Source organism: Oryza glaberrima, chromosome 3 (genome assembly GCF_000147395.1).
Source record: "Oryza glaberrima chromosome 3, OglaRS2, whole genome shotgun sequence".
Taxonomy (NCBI): domain Eukaryota; kingdom Viridiplantae; phylum Streptophyta; class Magnoliopsida; order Poales; family Poaceae; genus Oryza; species Oryza glaberrima.
Genome location: NC_068328.1, coordinates 26,260,535 through 26,280,057, shown reverse-complemented (window position 1 = coordinate 26,280,057; position 19,523 = coordinate 26,260,535). Strand labels below are relative to the sequence as shown.

The window sequence follows — 19,523 nt, the reverse complement described above, 5'->3', positions numbered from 1 at the left end:
TTGTTTAGATGGGTTCTTTTGTCCTTTCTTTCTCATACCAATACTAGCAACAAATTAGACTTTCCCAACTAAATTAAGAAAATCGTATATTTTCAATATCGTAGAATTACCTCCAATCACTGAAGATAAAAGGTAGTAATAATTGATAATCGATTTGAAATGTATTTTCTTTTCTTTTCTTTTTCTTTTAACAACTATGACATCAAAACATGTACTCCTTCCGTTTCACAATGTAAGTCATTATAGCATTTTTCAAATTCATATTGAGGTTAATGAATCTATATAGATATATATATATATATATGTCTAGATTCATTAACATCAATATGAATGTGAGAAATGTTAGAATGACTTACATTGTGAAACGGAGGGAGTAACAAAACTCTGTGTATCAGGCAAAACTCCCACTCCACCCGTTTCTTTCTAGAATCGGAACAGAGCGCGCGCTTCACTTCTCTCGGAATGCAAAACCAACGCGGAATCAGATGCCATCTCGTCCATAGATTAACAGACCACCTGCAAGTATTACCCGACGAGACGACATCCAAAAACCGAGCAGCAGTTTGAGCCGAGAGAGAGATTCGATGGAGGAGCACCACGACGACGTGACGCAGCTCCTATCCGACGACGTGCTCGCGGACGTCCTCGCGCGCCTCGCGCCACGCTGGCTCGATCGCCGCGTCCTGCTGCGTCTGCAAGGCATGGCGTGCTGTCGTCGACACCCGCCGCCTGCTCCGTGCCGACCTCCTCCCTCTCTCGCTCGCCGGCATCTACCTCAACTTCAGCACATCTGGATGGATTTGTACCGGTTTGACAACTATCTCGTGTTCGACCCCACCGTATCACCACACTACGAGATCTTCCAAATCCCACGGATCCGTAGTAAATCCTACGAGCTATATCCTCTGGTTAAGAGCATGCCATGGCCACCATCACAAAGCCTACTGCAGGTGTTCTCATCGAGGACTGGGCAATGGGAAGAGAGATGGTTAAGTTGCACGGGAAGGTGATGCTGCCGGTACAATTGCCGACATGGCAACAGAATATCTATATGATCGTTACAATGGAGTCTACTGGCAGGGAGCACTTTATGTACTTTGCCAGACAGATTTTGTCATGAGGTACGAGTTCATCATTCTTTTGTACTTTGCCAGACAGATATCTGTGTTCGCATCTAGGGAAGCTATTCCCTCCTCAAGGAAAACGGAGTAGTCCATTAGCGCATGATTAATTAAGTACTAGCTATTTTTTTTTCAAAAATGGATTAATTTGATTTTTTTAAGCAACTTTTGAATAGCAGTTTGAAAAGTGTGCGCACGAAAAACGATGGGGAGGGGTTGGGAACATGGGGTTCCAAACACAAGTGTGCTTAATTACCATTGCTTTCTCTTCTTTCTTTATATTTTTTTTCAATGGTTTCATGATTCATATTGTTTTAATGCATAATATCCTTGCCTGATAATAAGTACCAAGTAATTAAGTTACCCATGAATAATGAAGTATCTCCATATAAAAACCATTTTCTTGGGAAATCAATGAGGGGTGTGCACTATGCATTAATAGATAATGAGCATCGACTACGTGTTTCGTTCCTCAACAAGTCATGTGGTCAGATGACATGGGAACTTAAGCACGACAAGGATCTTAGTTTCCTTCTAGGGTGTCAGGAAATCTGTATACAAAATGATGGTCCGTGGACTTTGCACTACAAGAACTACTTTGGACATTCCAGTCAAAATGGCGTTGAGGAGTACTACGAAGCTTACAGGGAATACATCACCCGGAGATATTGCTATGAATATGACAATGCCTCGTACAAAAATCATTGTGAAGATATCGAGAAAGATGTGGTAGTACGAGTAAATAAATTTGAGTGGGACTCCGATAACGATGATATATATTCTTGACGCTGCAAATCCAAATGAAGTACGATGCCGTAGAAATCTTTCAATCTTGGGATTCCATCCCTATAAAGAAGTTATCTTTCTGAACCAAGAGATGCAAAGAGGACTTGCCTATCATTTTAATAGCTCGAAGGTTCAAAATTTGGGTAGTACGTTCCCAAAACCTTATGATCATTTGTATATTCAAGACATGTATGCATCTTTTATGTATAGACCGTGTTGGATACAGGGGAGCATTATGAAAGCTCGTAATTAGGAGATCATCTTACAATTAGCATGTTTTGGTGCTGTAAGTTTGTGTGGAGAACCGAAAAAATATGTTACTTCAGATGACATGTTAAGAGATAATTTTCTTGGTTTAATTTTACATGACTCGTGTGTACATGCATGTATAGGTTAGTATTTGTGAAGCATGTATAGTATGGTACTGAACAAAGTTAATTTTTGGCTGGAGAGTGCCTGCTAAAAATGACGCATGTATTTGCAAAGGCCTTTTTTATTCCCTCGGTTATTATACTAGGACATAGTACACCGTTAGTTTTACTTCGTCAAATAATAAGGATTACCCCGAAAAGAAAAGATCACTTGCCGCTGCACTCTAGTTAATCAATTCCAAGTGCGTATAGAATTTACTCTTTGGATCAGTAGTATGATCCAGGGGTGGATTATAGGCCGTCCGGCCTAGCATGGCCCAGGCACAACGGGGTTTAGGACAAGGTCAGTTAGGCCGGCATAGCCCGACCTACACGTCTGATCGGGCCGTGTCTATCTATGGTCAAGGCACGGCCCAATAAAACTCGGACCGTGTCATCGGGGTCTCGGGTTTTATGGCCATCTATAGGGTGGAGCCACAGCCCGGCTAGGGATCACGGGTAAAAACTTCATTAAATTTAATATTGTTGAATAAAGTGACGATAAAACTTTTTATAATAAGTGATAGTAACAGAGAAGTTTGTCCCGGATCGAAAATCTTTCAGGCTGCATGAGTACAGAGAAACGTAAAGAAACTCCTTGTATAAACCTCAAATCACTGAAGATATGGTAGTATGGTACAGTAGTAATCACTGATAACCGATTTGAAACATTCTCGTTTCTTTCTTTTGTTCGGAACAACTATGCCATCTGTCTAGCTACTTGGTGCCATGCACGAGGAGGGCGCCGTCCTCTTCGATCCTCCCGAGCGGCGCCGTCCCGCGGCCGCGCCACGCCGCCGGCGCGCCAGCCCCAGCCTCCGCCTTCTTGCCGCCAGCTCCCGCGTCCGCGGCCGCGCCGCGCCTCGCCCGCATGGCGCCGGCGCCGCGCACGAGCTCCCGCAGCTCCTGCTCGGAGTTGAGCTCGCCGACGCCGAACACCCTCGACGTCGGCCGGCCGAGGACGCCCGCCCTGGGGTTCGCCGCCACGACGAACTTGCCGAAGCCCCTGGCGCCCCGGACGTAGAGGTCGCGGGCGCGGCGCAGAGCGCGCAGCACGGCCGCCCCCGCGACGCGGGACTTGCGCGCGCCCCGCCGCTCGCCGGCCGTGGCCATGGGCGATGGCCCTGCAAGCCGGAATGCTGGGATGCAGCCTTGACGAAGCTTTGCTTCTGGTTTAGATGACTAGTGGTAGCTAGTTTAATAGTAGATGGAGGAGAATGGAAATAGTGAAATTCCGAGATGAGGTTGGTGAGGTGAGAGAAAGTTGGGTTAAACCCTTGTGTTAGTCTTGCAAATCATTGTGTAGTTTAATTTTGTTTGGAAGACTTCTTCTTCGAATTGACTTGAAATGGGCAAACGGATTGTTTTATTTTCTATTTTCTCCTTTTGATAATTGATTGAACGGTAGGAGGTCCACACTGTGCGAATGGGCAAACGGATTGATTTCTTTTCTATTTTCTTTTTTGATAATTGATCTTATCGTCGTGTCCCCGGCGAGGCAAGCTGATGGATTTCTATTCGTTGGAAATTTCCATCCATGCCAACTTGGGGCCTGCACGGGAATTTGGGGCAGAAGGGAGAAAGAGTAGATGATTGAATTCTATGGCGATCCATGGACACGTGGAGTTATGTGGGCCGTTGGTTTTTGATCCAACAGTGCAAGAAAACCAGCGTTAAGAGTAGCACGATCGCAGGAATGTCATAAGACTCACGGAGCAGTGCTATATAGATACACTACGTATACTGATCTGCGTTTTGTGCATGAGACATGCCTTCACGATGGTGAAGTGAGAACCATCATTCTGACCAATTTTTCTTCTACTCCCTCCTTCAAGAAGAATCCCTCCTAAGAATGAAAAAACTAATCCGTCCCATTTTAAGAGCAGTTATGAATTTCCGTGTCCAACTTTAATCATCCGTCTTATTTAAATATTATTGAAAAAAAATATAAAAACGTAAGTAACGCATAAAGTATTATTCATGTTTTATCATCTCATCACAACAAAAATACTAATTATAAAAAAAAATTAAATAAGACGGACAACAAAAATAAAACACAGAAACTCATAGTTACATTTAAAATTTGACGGAAGAATTATTTGAAAAAGATATTTAAAAACGAATAAACTACTCCAACTACAACGAGTGTGGACGTCGAGAGAAGAATAGCAGCCCCCGTGTAGTAGAGAAACGGAGACAGGCCGATATCGATTATCCGGCGGACGTAAGCATCCTTGACAACCGATAATATAGTGCTGCGGACAAGAAAATACTCCCCCGTTTCAAAATGTTTGACACCATTGACTTTTTAGTACATGTTTAACCATTCGTTTTATTCAAAAAATTTAAGTAATTATTTATTATTTTCATATCATTTGATTCATTGTTAAATATACTTTCATGTACACATATAGTTTTACATATTTCACAAAATTTTTTTAATAAGACGAATGGTCAAACATGTGCTAAAAAGTCAACGGTGTCAAACATTTTGAAACGGAGGGATTAATAATTAAAAAAGATCACATGATGACTTCTCGACACGGTACACGTCTGACTTGGACTGGCAAAGCTATCCACTGTCGCGCGCTGATTAAAGCCAACACCGCGTCCGAGTGAAGAAACCGAGATGAGGCCGTGCGCGTGGTGGCATGCCATGCCATGCCATCGCGTATCCGCGATCGCGACGGCACGCTGCGCGCGCACCGCGCGGACGACGGACGACATGTCATGGGCTATCATGGACCGGAATTGCATGGGAGGTTTTGGTCGGAAGCCCAACCAGAAAGCAAGCAAGGCCCAGCGCAGCGCACCGTACGTAAACTTGCCCGAGAGAACCTGAACGAAACCCAATCCTGGTAGAGTATCCCCTTATGAATTGGGCCTTTGGAATAGGTCCTGACCTTGTATGTGGAGTTGTGGGCCCTGTCTCCTCAGCACAACTGATCAGTGACCGCTGACAACAACGTTGATCTTTTGCTTAAGGCCGTTGATAAACGGGATAAATATATATAGTGCAAACCACATGTGTGATGAAACCTGCAAACTATCGTTGGATTAAAAAATGGATACTTGAGATATGGTCATGTTATCAAGAGTAAAATTTTACTCCTAGATTCAACCATGACGCGAATTTTAAGGAACTTAATATTAAATAATTAGAAGGGGTGAGCCTTCGAACATAAATCGTTTAGCCCATCATCTTGTGAAGCGAGCCAGACCTTTGGGGGTTTCTCTTCAAGATTCAACCATGAGTAATAATTTTACTAGGTGTAAATATTTCACTCTTGGTGATGTGTCCAAATCATATATGTTCATTTTAAGATACAATGATACTACCTCTGTTTCAGATTATACGACTTTGTAGCATTGCCCACATTCATATAGATGTAATGCTAGAAACTCTTATAATATGAAGCAGAGGAAGTAGTTTTGAGGTTTTCACTGTATATGTAACTAGATGATACCCCGCGCGTTGCAGCAGGAATTTATAGTAATAAACTTAAAAAATTAAATTGGTTGACTGATTTAAGTAGGAAAAAACAGAGAATTGGTAAAAAAAACACAAAGCACAATCGCGAATTTGAATAATCTGCTTATATGACAAAGTAATAGTTGAACTGTACATTCTACTTCAATTAAAAAGTAAGGCTCTGACTTCAATTGATTTTTGATAACTTCATGGAACCAAACACCCTATGCCCTACGCAGTTGTGGCATTTTGAAAATGAAGTAAACGCATAGTGGTTCTTATCAAATTTGATCCTTGTATCTTAGCTAGACCATGTTAGATGAAGCCTAGTAATTATGTCTTAATCTGAAAAGGCTATGTTAAGCCACAAACACAAAAAAAATAGCATTGTTCTTTATCCTTAGCATCCAAGTGTCAGTGATGAGCTAAATCACTCAAAGTTTGAAGCTTGAGGCTTCTAGTACGAAAAAAGGGCAGCATATATAACAGGTAGGGTAAATAAAAGCAAAGATCCAATTTCATCTTGGTGAAATGTGTTTTGCCATTACCCTCGAGGCTGTATAACTCTAATAACATTTTTCCCTTGTTTGAAGAGGTCCTGCACACAAAGTAGTTACATACATGTCCTGAAAAGACAAAAGATGATGAGGTTGAATATCTTGAAATATGCAGAAATATTATGGAAATAGATTTGCAAATGGGCAATGTGAAATACCTAAACAATGTCCTTGACTCCCTGTTTATTTGTAAATGGTCTTCTTTTGTGCTCTGACAAAAAAAAACATGATGTGCTTGCCGCTAGCACCAAATCTATATGCTATTAACATACCTACCCATCTTAATTTTCACTACATTGTATTGATAATCCAAGTCCGGCTGATAAGAAATTTAATCATTCATCCGGGGTGCAAAGTGTGTATTAATAAAAATGAAACCACTTTAAGTATTTTGGAATGAAAAATCTGTACAACCGAAGATAAGTAGCTGCACTAACCTTTAGATCTAAAATTTGAGTGAATATAGAAGAATGCTGCAATCACAAAGAGCATCCATCATAGTCCAATCCAAAAGAACACCGACCTGAAGAATGAAGTAACATCAATCACTAAACTGTAGCTTATAAGACTGAATGTACAATGGAAAATAGAGAAGAATATATACCTTATAAGTTTGTAACTGAACTAATCACAGTGTGACCTTTGAGCTTAATTGTCATAATTCACGTGAGAAGAAACTTGAACTACGAAAGAAATTGCCTTACCTCTTATGAAGCTTGTATCTTATGATGGACATAGATATTATATTTCTGCAAATCCTGTGAACATAGTCCGAAGCCCTTAGATTCTACAGTGTTGGTACATAATCTGCCGAGGGTAATGACTTGCAATCTGAAGGCAAAGCAAAACAAATGATAGGTTCAGTGCAGCTTAGAGTAATACACCTAGTCTTAGAGTAATTAGGTTTACATACATTTGATCTTCGAGTCCTCGTAAAAAATTCAAGGAAGTAAACAAATTAAGTAAATTTCAATACCTGACCAAATAGAGGGAACCAAAATTCCTTTCGCAATAGGCTGGAGAATACCGAAACCAAATCTATCACTTGATATTGTGTCACTGTGAGTGTAAGTAGCAAACAAAATTGTGTGACTAATACTTTTCTGAATAAGAAGAAAAAATGAGCAGATGAAGACCTATCTGGTTCTAGACCAGGAAGAACCATACCTGCGGCTGTGGGAGGAGAATTGGACGTGGACATTACCTGCGGCTGCAGGAGGTGATTTGGACGTGGGCGTAGACGAACGGGTCGATTTTAGCGTGCTATTTCCCATTTGGAGCCGATCAAGCAGGCGAATGCCCTTCTAATTTCTTGAAGTGGAGGAGGCTAGGAGGCCGACGGTTCGAGGGGAGGAAGAAACCGTGGGAAACAAATTAATTTTCGGCAAAGACGACCGGAGATGTGGCAGGAGCCAGGAGGGAATCGATAGCGGTAGAAGGGGGAGGCAAAGCGGAACCGGCGCGCAGAGTGGTGCTAGGAGGAGGAGGCGAAGCGGAACCCGGTGCTAAGAGAGATGTGGTGGTGGGGGCTCGGGTCAACGTGGTGCGGCAAAGAGATGTGGTGGGAAGCGGCGGAGCGAGACGCGGGAGAGGAGAGGAGCGATGCGGGAGAGAGGGGTCGATGCGTGTGGGGCTGGCGAAGCAACGAGATGCGGGAGAGGAGATGTGCGATGCGGGATGGGGGAAAGCCAGGTGGAAGATCGATCGCTTGATTGAGATCGAACGGTGGGGATAAAATAGGGTGACGTGGAAGCACCAGGAAGCAGAGAATTTCTAGTAGTGGGGATGATTTGCATAGGTATATAGGATTTGCACTACATTGATTTCTTTTCTATTTTCTTCTTTTGTTAATTGATTGAACGGTATGAGGTCCACACTGTACGAATGAAAGCGATCTTATCGTCGTGCCTCCGGCGAGGCAAACTGATGGATTTCTATCCGTTGGAAATTTCCACCCATGCCAATTTGGGCCCAAGACGAGAATTTGGTGCAGAGATGATTTAATTGTACGGCGATCCATGGACACGTGGAGTTATGTCGGCCGTTGGTTTTTGATCCAACAGTGCAAGAAGACCGGCGCAAAGAGTAGCACGATTGCACGAAGGCCATACACTCTCAGAGGCCAGGCCGCCAGGGGAGCCATATAGATACACCAGGTACGTATATACTACTTCATCCGTTTCACAATGCAGAACTTCCTAGTTAATTAATTTAGACATATGAATTTTTACATTAATTCACATCTTTATAAATGTGAACAATGTTAAAAAGTCTTACATTATAAAACGGAGGAAGTATGTATTTTGTGTATCAAACATGCCTTCACGATGAGTCATCATTGAGTCCACGTTTTCGGTTTTCTACTACAACTCCCTCTTTGAAGGAGAATCCAGCTTGTGAGCACAAAAAACAGGCATATTAATGGGAACATAAAAACGAATAAACTACTCCAACTAGGGTGGCTAAAAGAGACTAGGAGCATCCCCAGCATTTAAAATCTGAGAAATAGCGGATGGGAGTGAAAAATCGGCCTCCAGCGGATACTCCATCGGCTACGCCAAAAGTAGTGGATCGCTAAAACAGGATTTTGGCATTCCTCTCTCCTCACGCCAAATCGCAACCGCCACTCTGGGTCGAGCTCCCGCCCCCATCCGGAGTTTCGGAACGACCTCCGCCCATCGTCATCGTCGCTGGCCGCCGGCGAAAGTGAGTCCTCAACGGCGGTGGAGAGGTTTGAGAGAGAGGGATGTACCAGATCTGGAAGCTCCTGCCCAATGTTGCTGACGGGCTCCACGATACGCGCCCGCTTCGTCGTCGTCGCCCCTCCACCTGCGAGCTGCTATCGTTGCTCCTCCGCGCTCACCCGATGCTGCCGCTAGGCTTGGGGATGCGGCAGCCGCTCCGCCCGTCGCCGGCGGCCCTCCACCCACGAGCTGCCACCGTCGCCCCTGCGCGCTCGTCCGGTGCCGCTGTCGTCGGCGCCGAGATGCAGCACCAGACGAGCTGCCACTGGCGCCCCTCCGCCCACGAGCTACTCTCCCTTATCCTCTACTCTCCTCTCCTCTCCTCTCCCATTCTCTCCGCCTCCTCTCTCCCTCTCCCTCTACCCGCGAGCTACTCCTCGGTGACGGCAGCAGGCGGCGACGGCGGCTGCGCCTCTCCGCCCCTCGCCTCCTCTCTCTCGCCATGGGGCCGCGGGACGGCTTGACGGTGGCGGGCGGCGGCAGGCAGCGGCGCCCTCCCGTCTGGCCGGAGGGGAGGCGGCGGGCAGGGACGACGCCCTCTCCTTCGCCGGATCCAGCGGGAGGGGAGGCGGCGGCGGTACGACATCTCGGATCCAACAGGAGGGGAGGGGAGAAGGTGGCAGCCTGACGTCCCAGCGATGGTGGCACCCCTCCCCTCCGCCGAATCCAGCGGGAGGGGAGCCGGTGGCGACCTGGCGTCCCTGTGGCTGTTCGGCGGCGACGGCGGCACCCTCCTCTTCCAACGTCGGCGTTTTCTTGGTGTCCTTGTGATTGATATTCTTGTGTTATTGTTGTTGTTGAAATCTGTTATTGTGTTTTTTAGTAGTTTTCTCTAGGATTTAGGTCCAAATTTTACGCGGACTCGAATCAAGGCGCACAGGGGCAGGGCCAGAAGCAAGGTTGTCACCGCGAAGATTTTTTTCTTTTTTTTTCTTTTGCCATCGGAGACGGATTGAAGCGGGATCGATCGCACACACAAGAAAGAATTTTTCGTTGACGGACGAAAATTCTAACCGGGAGCTTTACATTTTTTTTAATTAAGTGTAGATTAACGGGTGCAGCCAGAGGCCGCGATTGAACAGAGCTCCTAAATTTCCTAAAATCAGGATTAGTACTACTATAATTTTTAATCAATTGGCAATTTCAATATAAAACTTATGTAGATAAAATGAATGAACAACTGATGCTCGATAAATTGTCCTAGTGCTTCATGGCTTGCTCATTGGCACTTATATTAGTTAGGGGCCTAAGTGGGTAGCCTATGCGATCTGTCGTTTATTCCTACTGCATCCAATCTGTTTTTCTTCAACAAAAGTAATGCAAACTAGGGCCCCTACACGCAGCCCTCTCTGCTAATCTGCGATGGTCGACAAGAATAATGCAAATTCTTCCTTCATGCTAGATTGCTAGGCGAGGACTTGGAGTTTCCTACACGAATATTGCATTCTTCCTTCCGATAGGATTCAACATGCCTCCTATTCCTACCAGTCACCTAGAAAACATATTCCGTGTTATCTTGATCCTCTCCTTTTTATGCTTGGACTCCTAGAGCCAACACAAAACACATTTTTCCAATTCATTTTGCGGTGGACTTGGAAAGAGATGTTGCTCTCCTTTCCACCAATGCTCTTTTTATAGGAGAAAAAGACATATACGTACAGGGCCATGTGCAATGTGTTTCTATAGTATGTACTCCCTCTGATTTTATTATGCCGTTGGTTAGTTTAATTTTGAACTAACTAGCACCATATATTGAAGGATGTAGGTAGTATAAGGTGTAGGTGTGTCTACCCTTCTCTATATTTAGACAACAAGCATCCCCTCATTCCAATCGCTTAATTTATTCAAAAAATAATAATTGTAACAAGGGCTTATTCTCTTGTTTAATGACGACATCTAGTTAATTAAATATAAAAGGCTAGTAATCATGGACAAGCGTTATTGCACTGCATACAAGTATATAGTACAAAGGAAAGGGAAAAAAATTAAAAACTGTAACATCATCACAAAAGGAACAAATTAAGACGATTTAGTGAGGGGAAGGTGCGGATGTACAACAGAATGAACAGAATGAACAATCTTTTATTAAATTATGAAGAGCAAATCTAGTTATTACATATATAGAGATACCACTCTGAAATGGTAAATATAGAAAACTAAAATATGGATCACCCCCTCCTTTGCGCCATCCTGTTCATATCCTCCTTGATTTTGAGGATTTGTTTGTCATCCATGGCTCTGAGCATCTATGGTAGCTAGGCCAAACCATTACACCGAGGCATTCAAACGCACCATTATTGCTTACAATCTGTAAAGCATTGAACAATTCCACGGCCTCATCTCTTGGTGTACTGTTGCCCCACCTCCCATTCTTGTGGCAAATAAGGACTCCACATGTCATTGTTCGCCATTCAAGTACTTCCTTTGCCTCATCAAGGGTAAGACGGGTTCCTGTGAACCATCCTTTGAGCTGTCGGTTACGGATATTTCTAAGTCGTATCGCTTCCGGTAGCGTAACAATCATAGTTGCTAGTGCAACTCCCAAGAACTCTATTATCTACGGATGGGCTGTAGTTGGATAAAACATGGATAGCGTCTAACGCAGCATGGCGCCCGAGATTTAGGTTGGGTAGATTAGTAATGCCACCGTTACCTAATAGGGAAGCATAATTATCACCGATGGTCAAACGTGTCACAGGTTCAGGGATTAGATCAGCATACTTTTCAAATGCATGCCAATTCCCACTCCTGTTTGCAAATGCGATAACATTAAGGTTATCAGCTCGTATTGCCAGCATCGTGATGTCATCCCCTCTTCCAGTTAGATTTGTCATCTTCATCGATGCCGGTGGACGATACAACCTCTGTCGGCCAAGAATATATGTATAATCAACATGTAGTCCACTTGAGGTGCGAATGGTTGATGCAAGAAGTGTTTGTAAGGATGGAGCAGTAAGAGCCCCTAAAGAAGTCATGCTGCAAAATTTCGAAGGGAGGCCACCAAATACTGAAAACGAGAAAGGAGAATTATATGAGCTCATAGGACAGACAAGAGACACAAGAACTAAATTAGAATATCAAATGCAACCACAAGAAATGCCTTTATGCATACCTCTGAAAGAGTTCATTTGGCTGCAATGACGATCTCACGGGAGAAACAAGGCACGTGATAACCACCACCTTAATCATAACAATCATGTTGATATGTGCCATTGATGCTCGTTGAGAAGCGTTGAGAAGAGAGAGGATTGTGCTAGCTTGTGGCTATGCAAGGTTGGACTGAGGAACAGAGAAGATTCAATTTGTGGGGAGAATGCACCGGCATACAAGGAAAACAGTTTACCTTTAAGTAGTCAAGCAATTATTGTTGTTGGGCTGCCGTTGTATAGTGTCATTTGCATGATCTCGTTTAAGAATAGGCAAGGCATGATATTTACATGCATACAATGTGGGACAACATTAGTTCGCTGGCAAAAATTTTTACAACATGTCATATCAAACGTTGGATACATATATAGAGTATTTATACGCAAACTAATTACGTAGTTTAAAGATAAATTGCGAGACAAATTTTTTAAGCCTAATTAGTCCATAGTTTGACAATGTGGTGCTATAGTAACCATTTGCTAATGATGAATTAATTAGGCTTAATAAATTCGTCTCGCGGTTTACAAGCGGAATCTGTAATTTGTTTTGTTACTACCTCCGTCCTAGAATACTTGTCGCTTTGAGTTTTTGTTCATAATTTTTGATCTTTCGTCTTATTCAGAAAACTATGGAATTATTATTTATTTTTTTCTGTGATTTGCTTTTATTATCAAAAGTATTTTAGTATGACTTCTCCGTTTTTATATTTGCACTAATTTTTCAAATAAGACGAATGGTTAAACGTTACAAGAAAAAAATCAAAACGACTACTAATTTGGGACGGAGGTAGTATTAATTTATGTTTAATACTTCAAATGTGTGTCCATATATCCGATGTGACACGCCAAAACTTTACACCCTTCAATCTAAACATCCCCTAACCTTATCTGATAACGTGGGAATCGAAGCATGACAAAACATTAGGTTTCTGCTGAAATTAATGCTAGGTCAGCAATGTACAGATGATGGAACAATGGACATTGCACTAGCTTTGCTAATTGCTACCCTTAGGCCCTGTTTAGACCTGCTGGAAAAAATTTTCACCATGTCATATCGAATGTTTGGACACATGTATGGAGTATTAAATATAAAAAAAATAACTAATACACAGATTACGTGTAAATTGCGAGACAAATCTTTCAAGCCTAATTATGCTATGATTTGACAATGTGGTGCTACAGTAAACATTTGCTAATGACAGATTAATTAGGCTTAATAAATTCATCTCGCAGTTTCCTGACGGAATATGTAATTTGTTTTATTATTAGACTATGTTTAATACTTCAAATGTGTGTCCGTATATCCGATGTGACAACCAAACCTAAAAAAATTTCCCAACTAAACAAGGCCTCCCTATAAAAAAAAACATTTTTTCCTGGTGTTACTTATTTTTTCTCAAGCAAAAAAAAAAATAAAAAAACGCCAGTGAAAATACAACTGGGGGTCCCTGCAGGTTAGTAACAGCTTACAAAAATTAATTTTACAAGTGATCGTCCTAACGTAGCAGCTTGTGAAAATAAGCCAAACAGGTATTAATAATAGAGTAATATATATGTAGGAATAAGTATGTCCACCTTTTATTTTTAAAGCAATTTACAGACAATTATGCAATCGAATCCCTCTCAATAATAACTAATGGCCAAGCCAAAGAAATAAGTAGACCCCACAGGAAAGAGTACTAAGAATATCGCATATAAAGATGATATTTATGGGTAATCAAAGGTAGGTTCGCATGATTAAAATTAATTCAAAAATATAATCTACAAGATAATAAATTGCTGATGGCATGCCCTAGATCTAGGTAGAATGAGGATATCAACTTATGGGACCAAATAATAGTCACAAATCCGGTTCTGGACACGTAAGTGTTTTTCAAGAAACTCGTTCGAACCAATAAATTTATTTGTCTAGCTAATGCAAGGGTTTAGTTTACATCAAAATTGAAATTTTGGTTAAAATTGGAACAATGTAACGGAAAAGTTGAAAGTTTTTGTGTGTAGGAAAATTTTGATGTGCTGGAAAAGTTGGAAGTTTGAAGAATTATTTTGGAACTAAACACGGCGTAACAATTCAAATTCTTAGGAACTTGTCAGGTTGTCTTCTATATCTCTTCGTGCGTGCTTGGAGAAATGAACCACTATATTTTGCTAGCTTTTAAGGTCAGTCCCGACTAGCATTGATCATTTATAATATAATATTATATTATATTATATTGTAAATAAATGTATGTGTAGGATGGTGACAAGCTAAGGCTACCATTGTTGCTACATCTACTAATATACCAACAAAATAAGTGTGAAAGCAACATTTCTAGCGGCCCACGAGATTTTCTTGACTGTATTATAAATGCTAAATGTTACGGTAGTTATTTTCATGCAGAGTATATTCTACATATGTATAGAATGCTTTATTTTTTACTTGTTTACACCCACAACAAATTAATAAAATAGCTCTATATTTTTAACATATTTTTTAAACATATACCGCCTTCATATATTGTATACTGAAGTGATTATATACAATTAATTCTGGTCAAGATTTATTGTGCCAAAACAATATCATATTACTGTACTTTGTGTGTATTTTATGTGAAATATATTTGATATACAATATGAATTGAATTAGAGCTCAATTGTAGATATAATAGAAAAATATTATTTTTGCTAACATTAAATTTTAAAAGTTATTAAAAATAAATAGAATAGCACCATAGTGTTTAGCAGCATATTTCTAGTTTTTATGGTTGTTTTGATATGGTCTTGGCAATTGTTTTGTAGCGGTGATTGGTGATGAAAATAAGAATGAGGGGTACTGTTTTAGATGTCTTTTAATCCTTGGATTTGTCCCTGTAGAGGTTATCGTTCTGAATCAACATATGGATAGAAGATTTGCTTATCATTTTAATAGCTCAAATGTTCAAATACTTGGGCAATACGTTCCTAAAATTTTATAGTGGATTGCATGTTCAAGGCAAGTATGCATCTATTAAGAAAAGTTGGTGAGATTTAGCAAGTTGTTTATAATTGGTTGAGAAAAGGAGATATGTAAGGAATTACAATGGTGTGTTTGATTGGATGAAAACAGAATATAGGTAGAAAAGTTATTGTATTTTTGGATTAAATATTTTAGAACAGATAGAGTATTTAAAATTAAGTTTGAAATACGTATAACAGTGTGACATGTAGGACCGTGCATACCTCGACCTGATGGATCTGTGCGCACGTAGAAGTCATGGCACTTGCGCCATGCTGCTTTGCCTGCTTGCTGTCGAGTCTCGCACGAAATCGCTAAAAACAGTCTCGCAGCCCTCCGCGACGCCGCGCCAGCGCCAGGTCTCGGTTTGTCGAAGAGGTCGGGTCTCCGGAAAAGCTAGCGCGCGTGCGGGTTGGCGGCCAGCGTTTCCAGATAGTTTAGCCTAACTAAGTAAGTTACTAGTAGATAATAATGGTAATTAAGATATGATTTTTTTTCGGAAGATTTTTTCTACTAACCGATTGAAAATTTTCAAGTTTGATTTGAAAACTTTAGAAGTCGAATTTTAAAAACTTTCAAAACTCAATTTGAAAATTTTCAGCTCGAAATTTAAATGTATAAGACAAATCTAGAAAACTTTCAACTCGAGATTTAAAAATCTTTCAAGTACAGATTTGAAAATTTTTAAGTTAATATTTGAAAAAATATGAAAACTTTCGACTCAGATTTAAAAAACTTTCAACTCCAGATTTAAAAACTTTCGACTCCGATTCGAAAACTTTTGACTCGAGATTTGAAAACTTTCAACTCATATTTAAAAACTTTTAACTCGAGGTTTGAATACTTTCAAATCAGATTAAAAAATTTTCAAGTTAAGATTTAAAAACTTTGTAAAAAATATTTTAAAAAAAATAAGTGTGCTAAAGACTTAAAAAAATAATCAGAAAAAAATAAAAAGAAAAGAAAAAAATCGCAAAAAAAAAACCGTGAAAAAACAAATCGCGAAAAAAAGAAAAAAAATGAGCTCATAGGCTTTTCTGAGCAAGGAGCAGCTGGCGCGCGCCAACCAGTAACGCCCTCGAGTCTCGGCGGCATGGGCATGGCACGCCCATCACTTATTCGCAGCGACCATTCGCTACTGATCGCCGCGCACGCACCGCGCGAGCGGACGGACGACAGGTCGAGGCTATAATGGATCGGAATATGGGAGGCTCTGGCATGGAGCCCAACGAAAAAGCAAGCAAGGCCCATAGCACCGCACCGTAAACTTTACCGAGAGAACCTGGACGAAACCCAAAGGAAACCCAAATCCCGGTAAACTGATTTGAGCTTTCTGGATGAAATAAGTTCATCTAAGATCTCTTAACTTGTCAACGAATCTAATTTTTATCCTTCAAAAAAAAACCAGATACAATGTATCTCTCAACTGTTAAAACCAGTGTAATATAGGTCCCATGACAGTTTGGACGGCGGTTTTCGCTGACGTGACGCCGACGTGACTATTTTGACTCAGTCTTCACATGACGTGGCAATGACATGGCGCTTACGTGACAATTTGATTTGAAAAATATTAAAAATTGCAAACCCACATGTCAGTTTACACAAAAAAAATAGATTAAAAATGGTGGGTTCTCACCCTCCTCTTCTTCCTCCTCTCTACCCAACTCCCCTGTATTCACTCTCTCTCTCCCCTCTCCTCTGTCCTCTCCGACGGCCGAAGAGGGAGGCGGCGCGCGGCAGCCGGGCAAGGAGGGGCGGGCAGCTGAACAACCCCTACCAGGACCTCAATATCCCCTACAAGCAGCTCTATGACCTCCCCACCTCCCTGGAGTTCCTCTTCCAGGAGTCGCTCGCCCAGCGCTGCTCATGGGGTGAGAACCTCACCTACTACACTAGCATAGGCTAACTCTCGGGCGCCGCCGTCGACCTCCGCGACGCCGCCCGCAACGCCGAGCCCGGGACACCGCTAAGATCCAGGCGAACCGCGTCCTCAACTCATGCGGCAGCAACGGCCACTGCATGGGGAACACGCTCAGGGACATCGGCCTGCTCTATGCCGGGAGCCCGGGATCGAGAGTGGCATGGTCGCCGTGCGCGACCGTGACGACTGGATCAACAGCGTCACCGCGGGGCTCGGCACTGGCGCGCTCTTCCGCGCCGCCAACGGGTCGCGCTCCGCTGCCATCACTGGCGCCATCGGTGGGGTCCTCGCCGCGCTGCCATGGCAGGCAAGCAGGCGGCGAAGAGATATGTGCCTGCCCTCTGATTCGTCTGCACAATATTCTCTCTGCCCCTCCTCGCCCGGCCGCCGCGCGCAGCCTCCCTACTTGCCCGGCCGCCGCCCCTCCTCACCCGGCGGAGAGGACAGAGGAAAGGGGAGAGAGAGAGAGAGTGAATACAGGGGAGATGGGTAGATAGGAGGAACAAGAAGAGGGTGAGAATGACATGTGGGACCCATGTGGGTCCCATCATTTTTTATCTTTTTTTTTAAACTGACATGTGGGTCCACAATTTTTAATATTTTCTAAATAAAATTGCCACGTAAGCGCCACATCATTTCCACGTCATGTGAAGACCGAGTCAAAATAGCCACATGGGCGCCACGTTAGCGAAAACCGTCGTCCAAACAGCCATGGAACCTATATTGCAACGGTTTTAACAGTTAAGGGACCTGTTGTATCTGGTTTTTTGGTTGAAGGACGAAAATCGGATTCGTTCACAAGTTAAGAGACCTCAGATGAACTTATTACTTTCTAGATTGGGCGAGGATCCTATGTGAATTGGGCCTTCGGGGATTGAGGGAGGATGGACAAAGTCTATTTTGCTCCGTTAACTATGGACGCAGTAAAATCAGATATGTAATCCCCTCAACTATTAAACCGGATCAATTTGTCTATCGGACGGTTTTTATTGTGGTTTTGCCGATGGGTCCCACCTACCATTAAGTGCTCCATTATCTTTATCTTTGCATGTAGCCTAGTGGTTGTAATGATCTGAGTAGCACCCTAAGCTCCTGAGTTCATATCTCTATAGCAGCGAATTTCAGATTTGGTTGTTTGAGGGGCTAAGTTCCAAAATTAAGAAGGTTTCATACATTCGGTTGGATGTAGATGTTGGGTAAAAAAAATCCTTCTCTAAAAAATATCTTTGTTCTCTCTCCCTTGGCTGGACACAGTCACGCAAAGATGGGTGGCATCGGAGCCTCGTTCCGAGGCTAGTGGCTAACGAAGACCATCGGAGCCGAGCAGTGAGGGCATCATCAAAGGGGATGAGAACATCACGAAGTAACCCCCAACTCCAAACCTGCGGCTGGTGTTGCTTTTTTTTCATCTGGCAACGGCTGTACTTTCCTCTTCTCATCATGGCGGCCATGGACATTGTACCTGTGGACGGCCCCAAGGTGGTGCAGATTTTGAGCGGCGTGGTGTCGAGTGTGTTGTGCACCAACTAGAGGAGTGGCGATGGTGGTGAGGGTAGGCGCGGTGTGCAACGACGAGATCGGGGGTAGGTGCGTCGCGCCAACAGGAGGAGTGGCGGTAGGGTCGGTGCAAGCGTCGGTGCTGTCGTGGTCATTGGACGAGGAGAGGTCAAGGTTGGAGCTACGATCAGGTGATGGTTGGGCCGAGGTAGAGGCAGAGCCAATCTCTGACCCCCATCACCCCTTCCCTTTCCTCCACTCTTCCGCAGGAGGGGAACGACCTCTGCTGCTGTTGCCAATGACGAGGAGCCAAGGAGGAGGATGGAGGAGACGTCGGCCGGCGCACATCCACCACTACCTAGGCATCTTCTCTGTTGGCAGCAACCTCTCCTCAATGTTGTCGTTGCTTGTAGTACCACCGCCCTGCACAGTGCTATCATCCGTGCAATTTGGGAGAGTGGAAGAAAGGGATGGCTTTCACTGACTTGTGGTTCTAGTCAAGGCTATGTGGCGCCAACGTCAAAGCAAACCAGTGTCAAAATCACTCGGGAGGTAGATTGACTGGTTTTTTTTTTTTTTTTTGTTGAGGGGCACGAATCAAACTCAACCATAGTTGATGGTGGTAAATTGGACTTAATCCAGAGAGATCGATCCCATATGAATTGGGCCTTTGGAATTGCCACTTGAGCTTTCACTGCGGTATGTGGGCCCACTGACAACAACGTTGCTTAAGGCCGTTGATAACTTTACAAGAATACATCGAAGGAGAGGGGAGAGGAAAACAACGAGCTCATCAGTGACCAGAGAGCCAGAGGTCCAGAGCAGAAGATAAAGCGCACAGCTGACAACACACAGATGCCAAATCCGGCAGCACGACGAAGCTTCTACCCGATCG

At 43.0% G+C, this 19,523-nt stretch overlaps 3 pseudogenes; 2 read left to right on the top strand and 1 right to left on the bottom strand.

The window, feature by feature from the left end:
* The first annotated feature begins 584 nt into the window (after positions 1 to 584).
* LOC127766366 (uncharacterized) lies at positions 585 to 2,156 on the top strand (annotated as a pseudogene).
* A 9,034-nt stretch (positions 2,157 to 11,190) lies between these two features.
* LOC127768877 (uncharacterized) lies at positions 11,191 to 12,374 on the bottom strand (annotated as a pseudogene).
* Positions 12,375 to 16,876: 4,502 nt separating this feature from the next.
* LOC127768414 (mitochondrial import inner membrane translocase subunit TIM23-2-like) lies at positions 16,877 to 17,749 on the top strand (annotated as a pseudogene).
* The last annotated feature ends 1,774 nt before the right edge of the window (positions 17,750 to 19,523 follow it).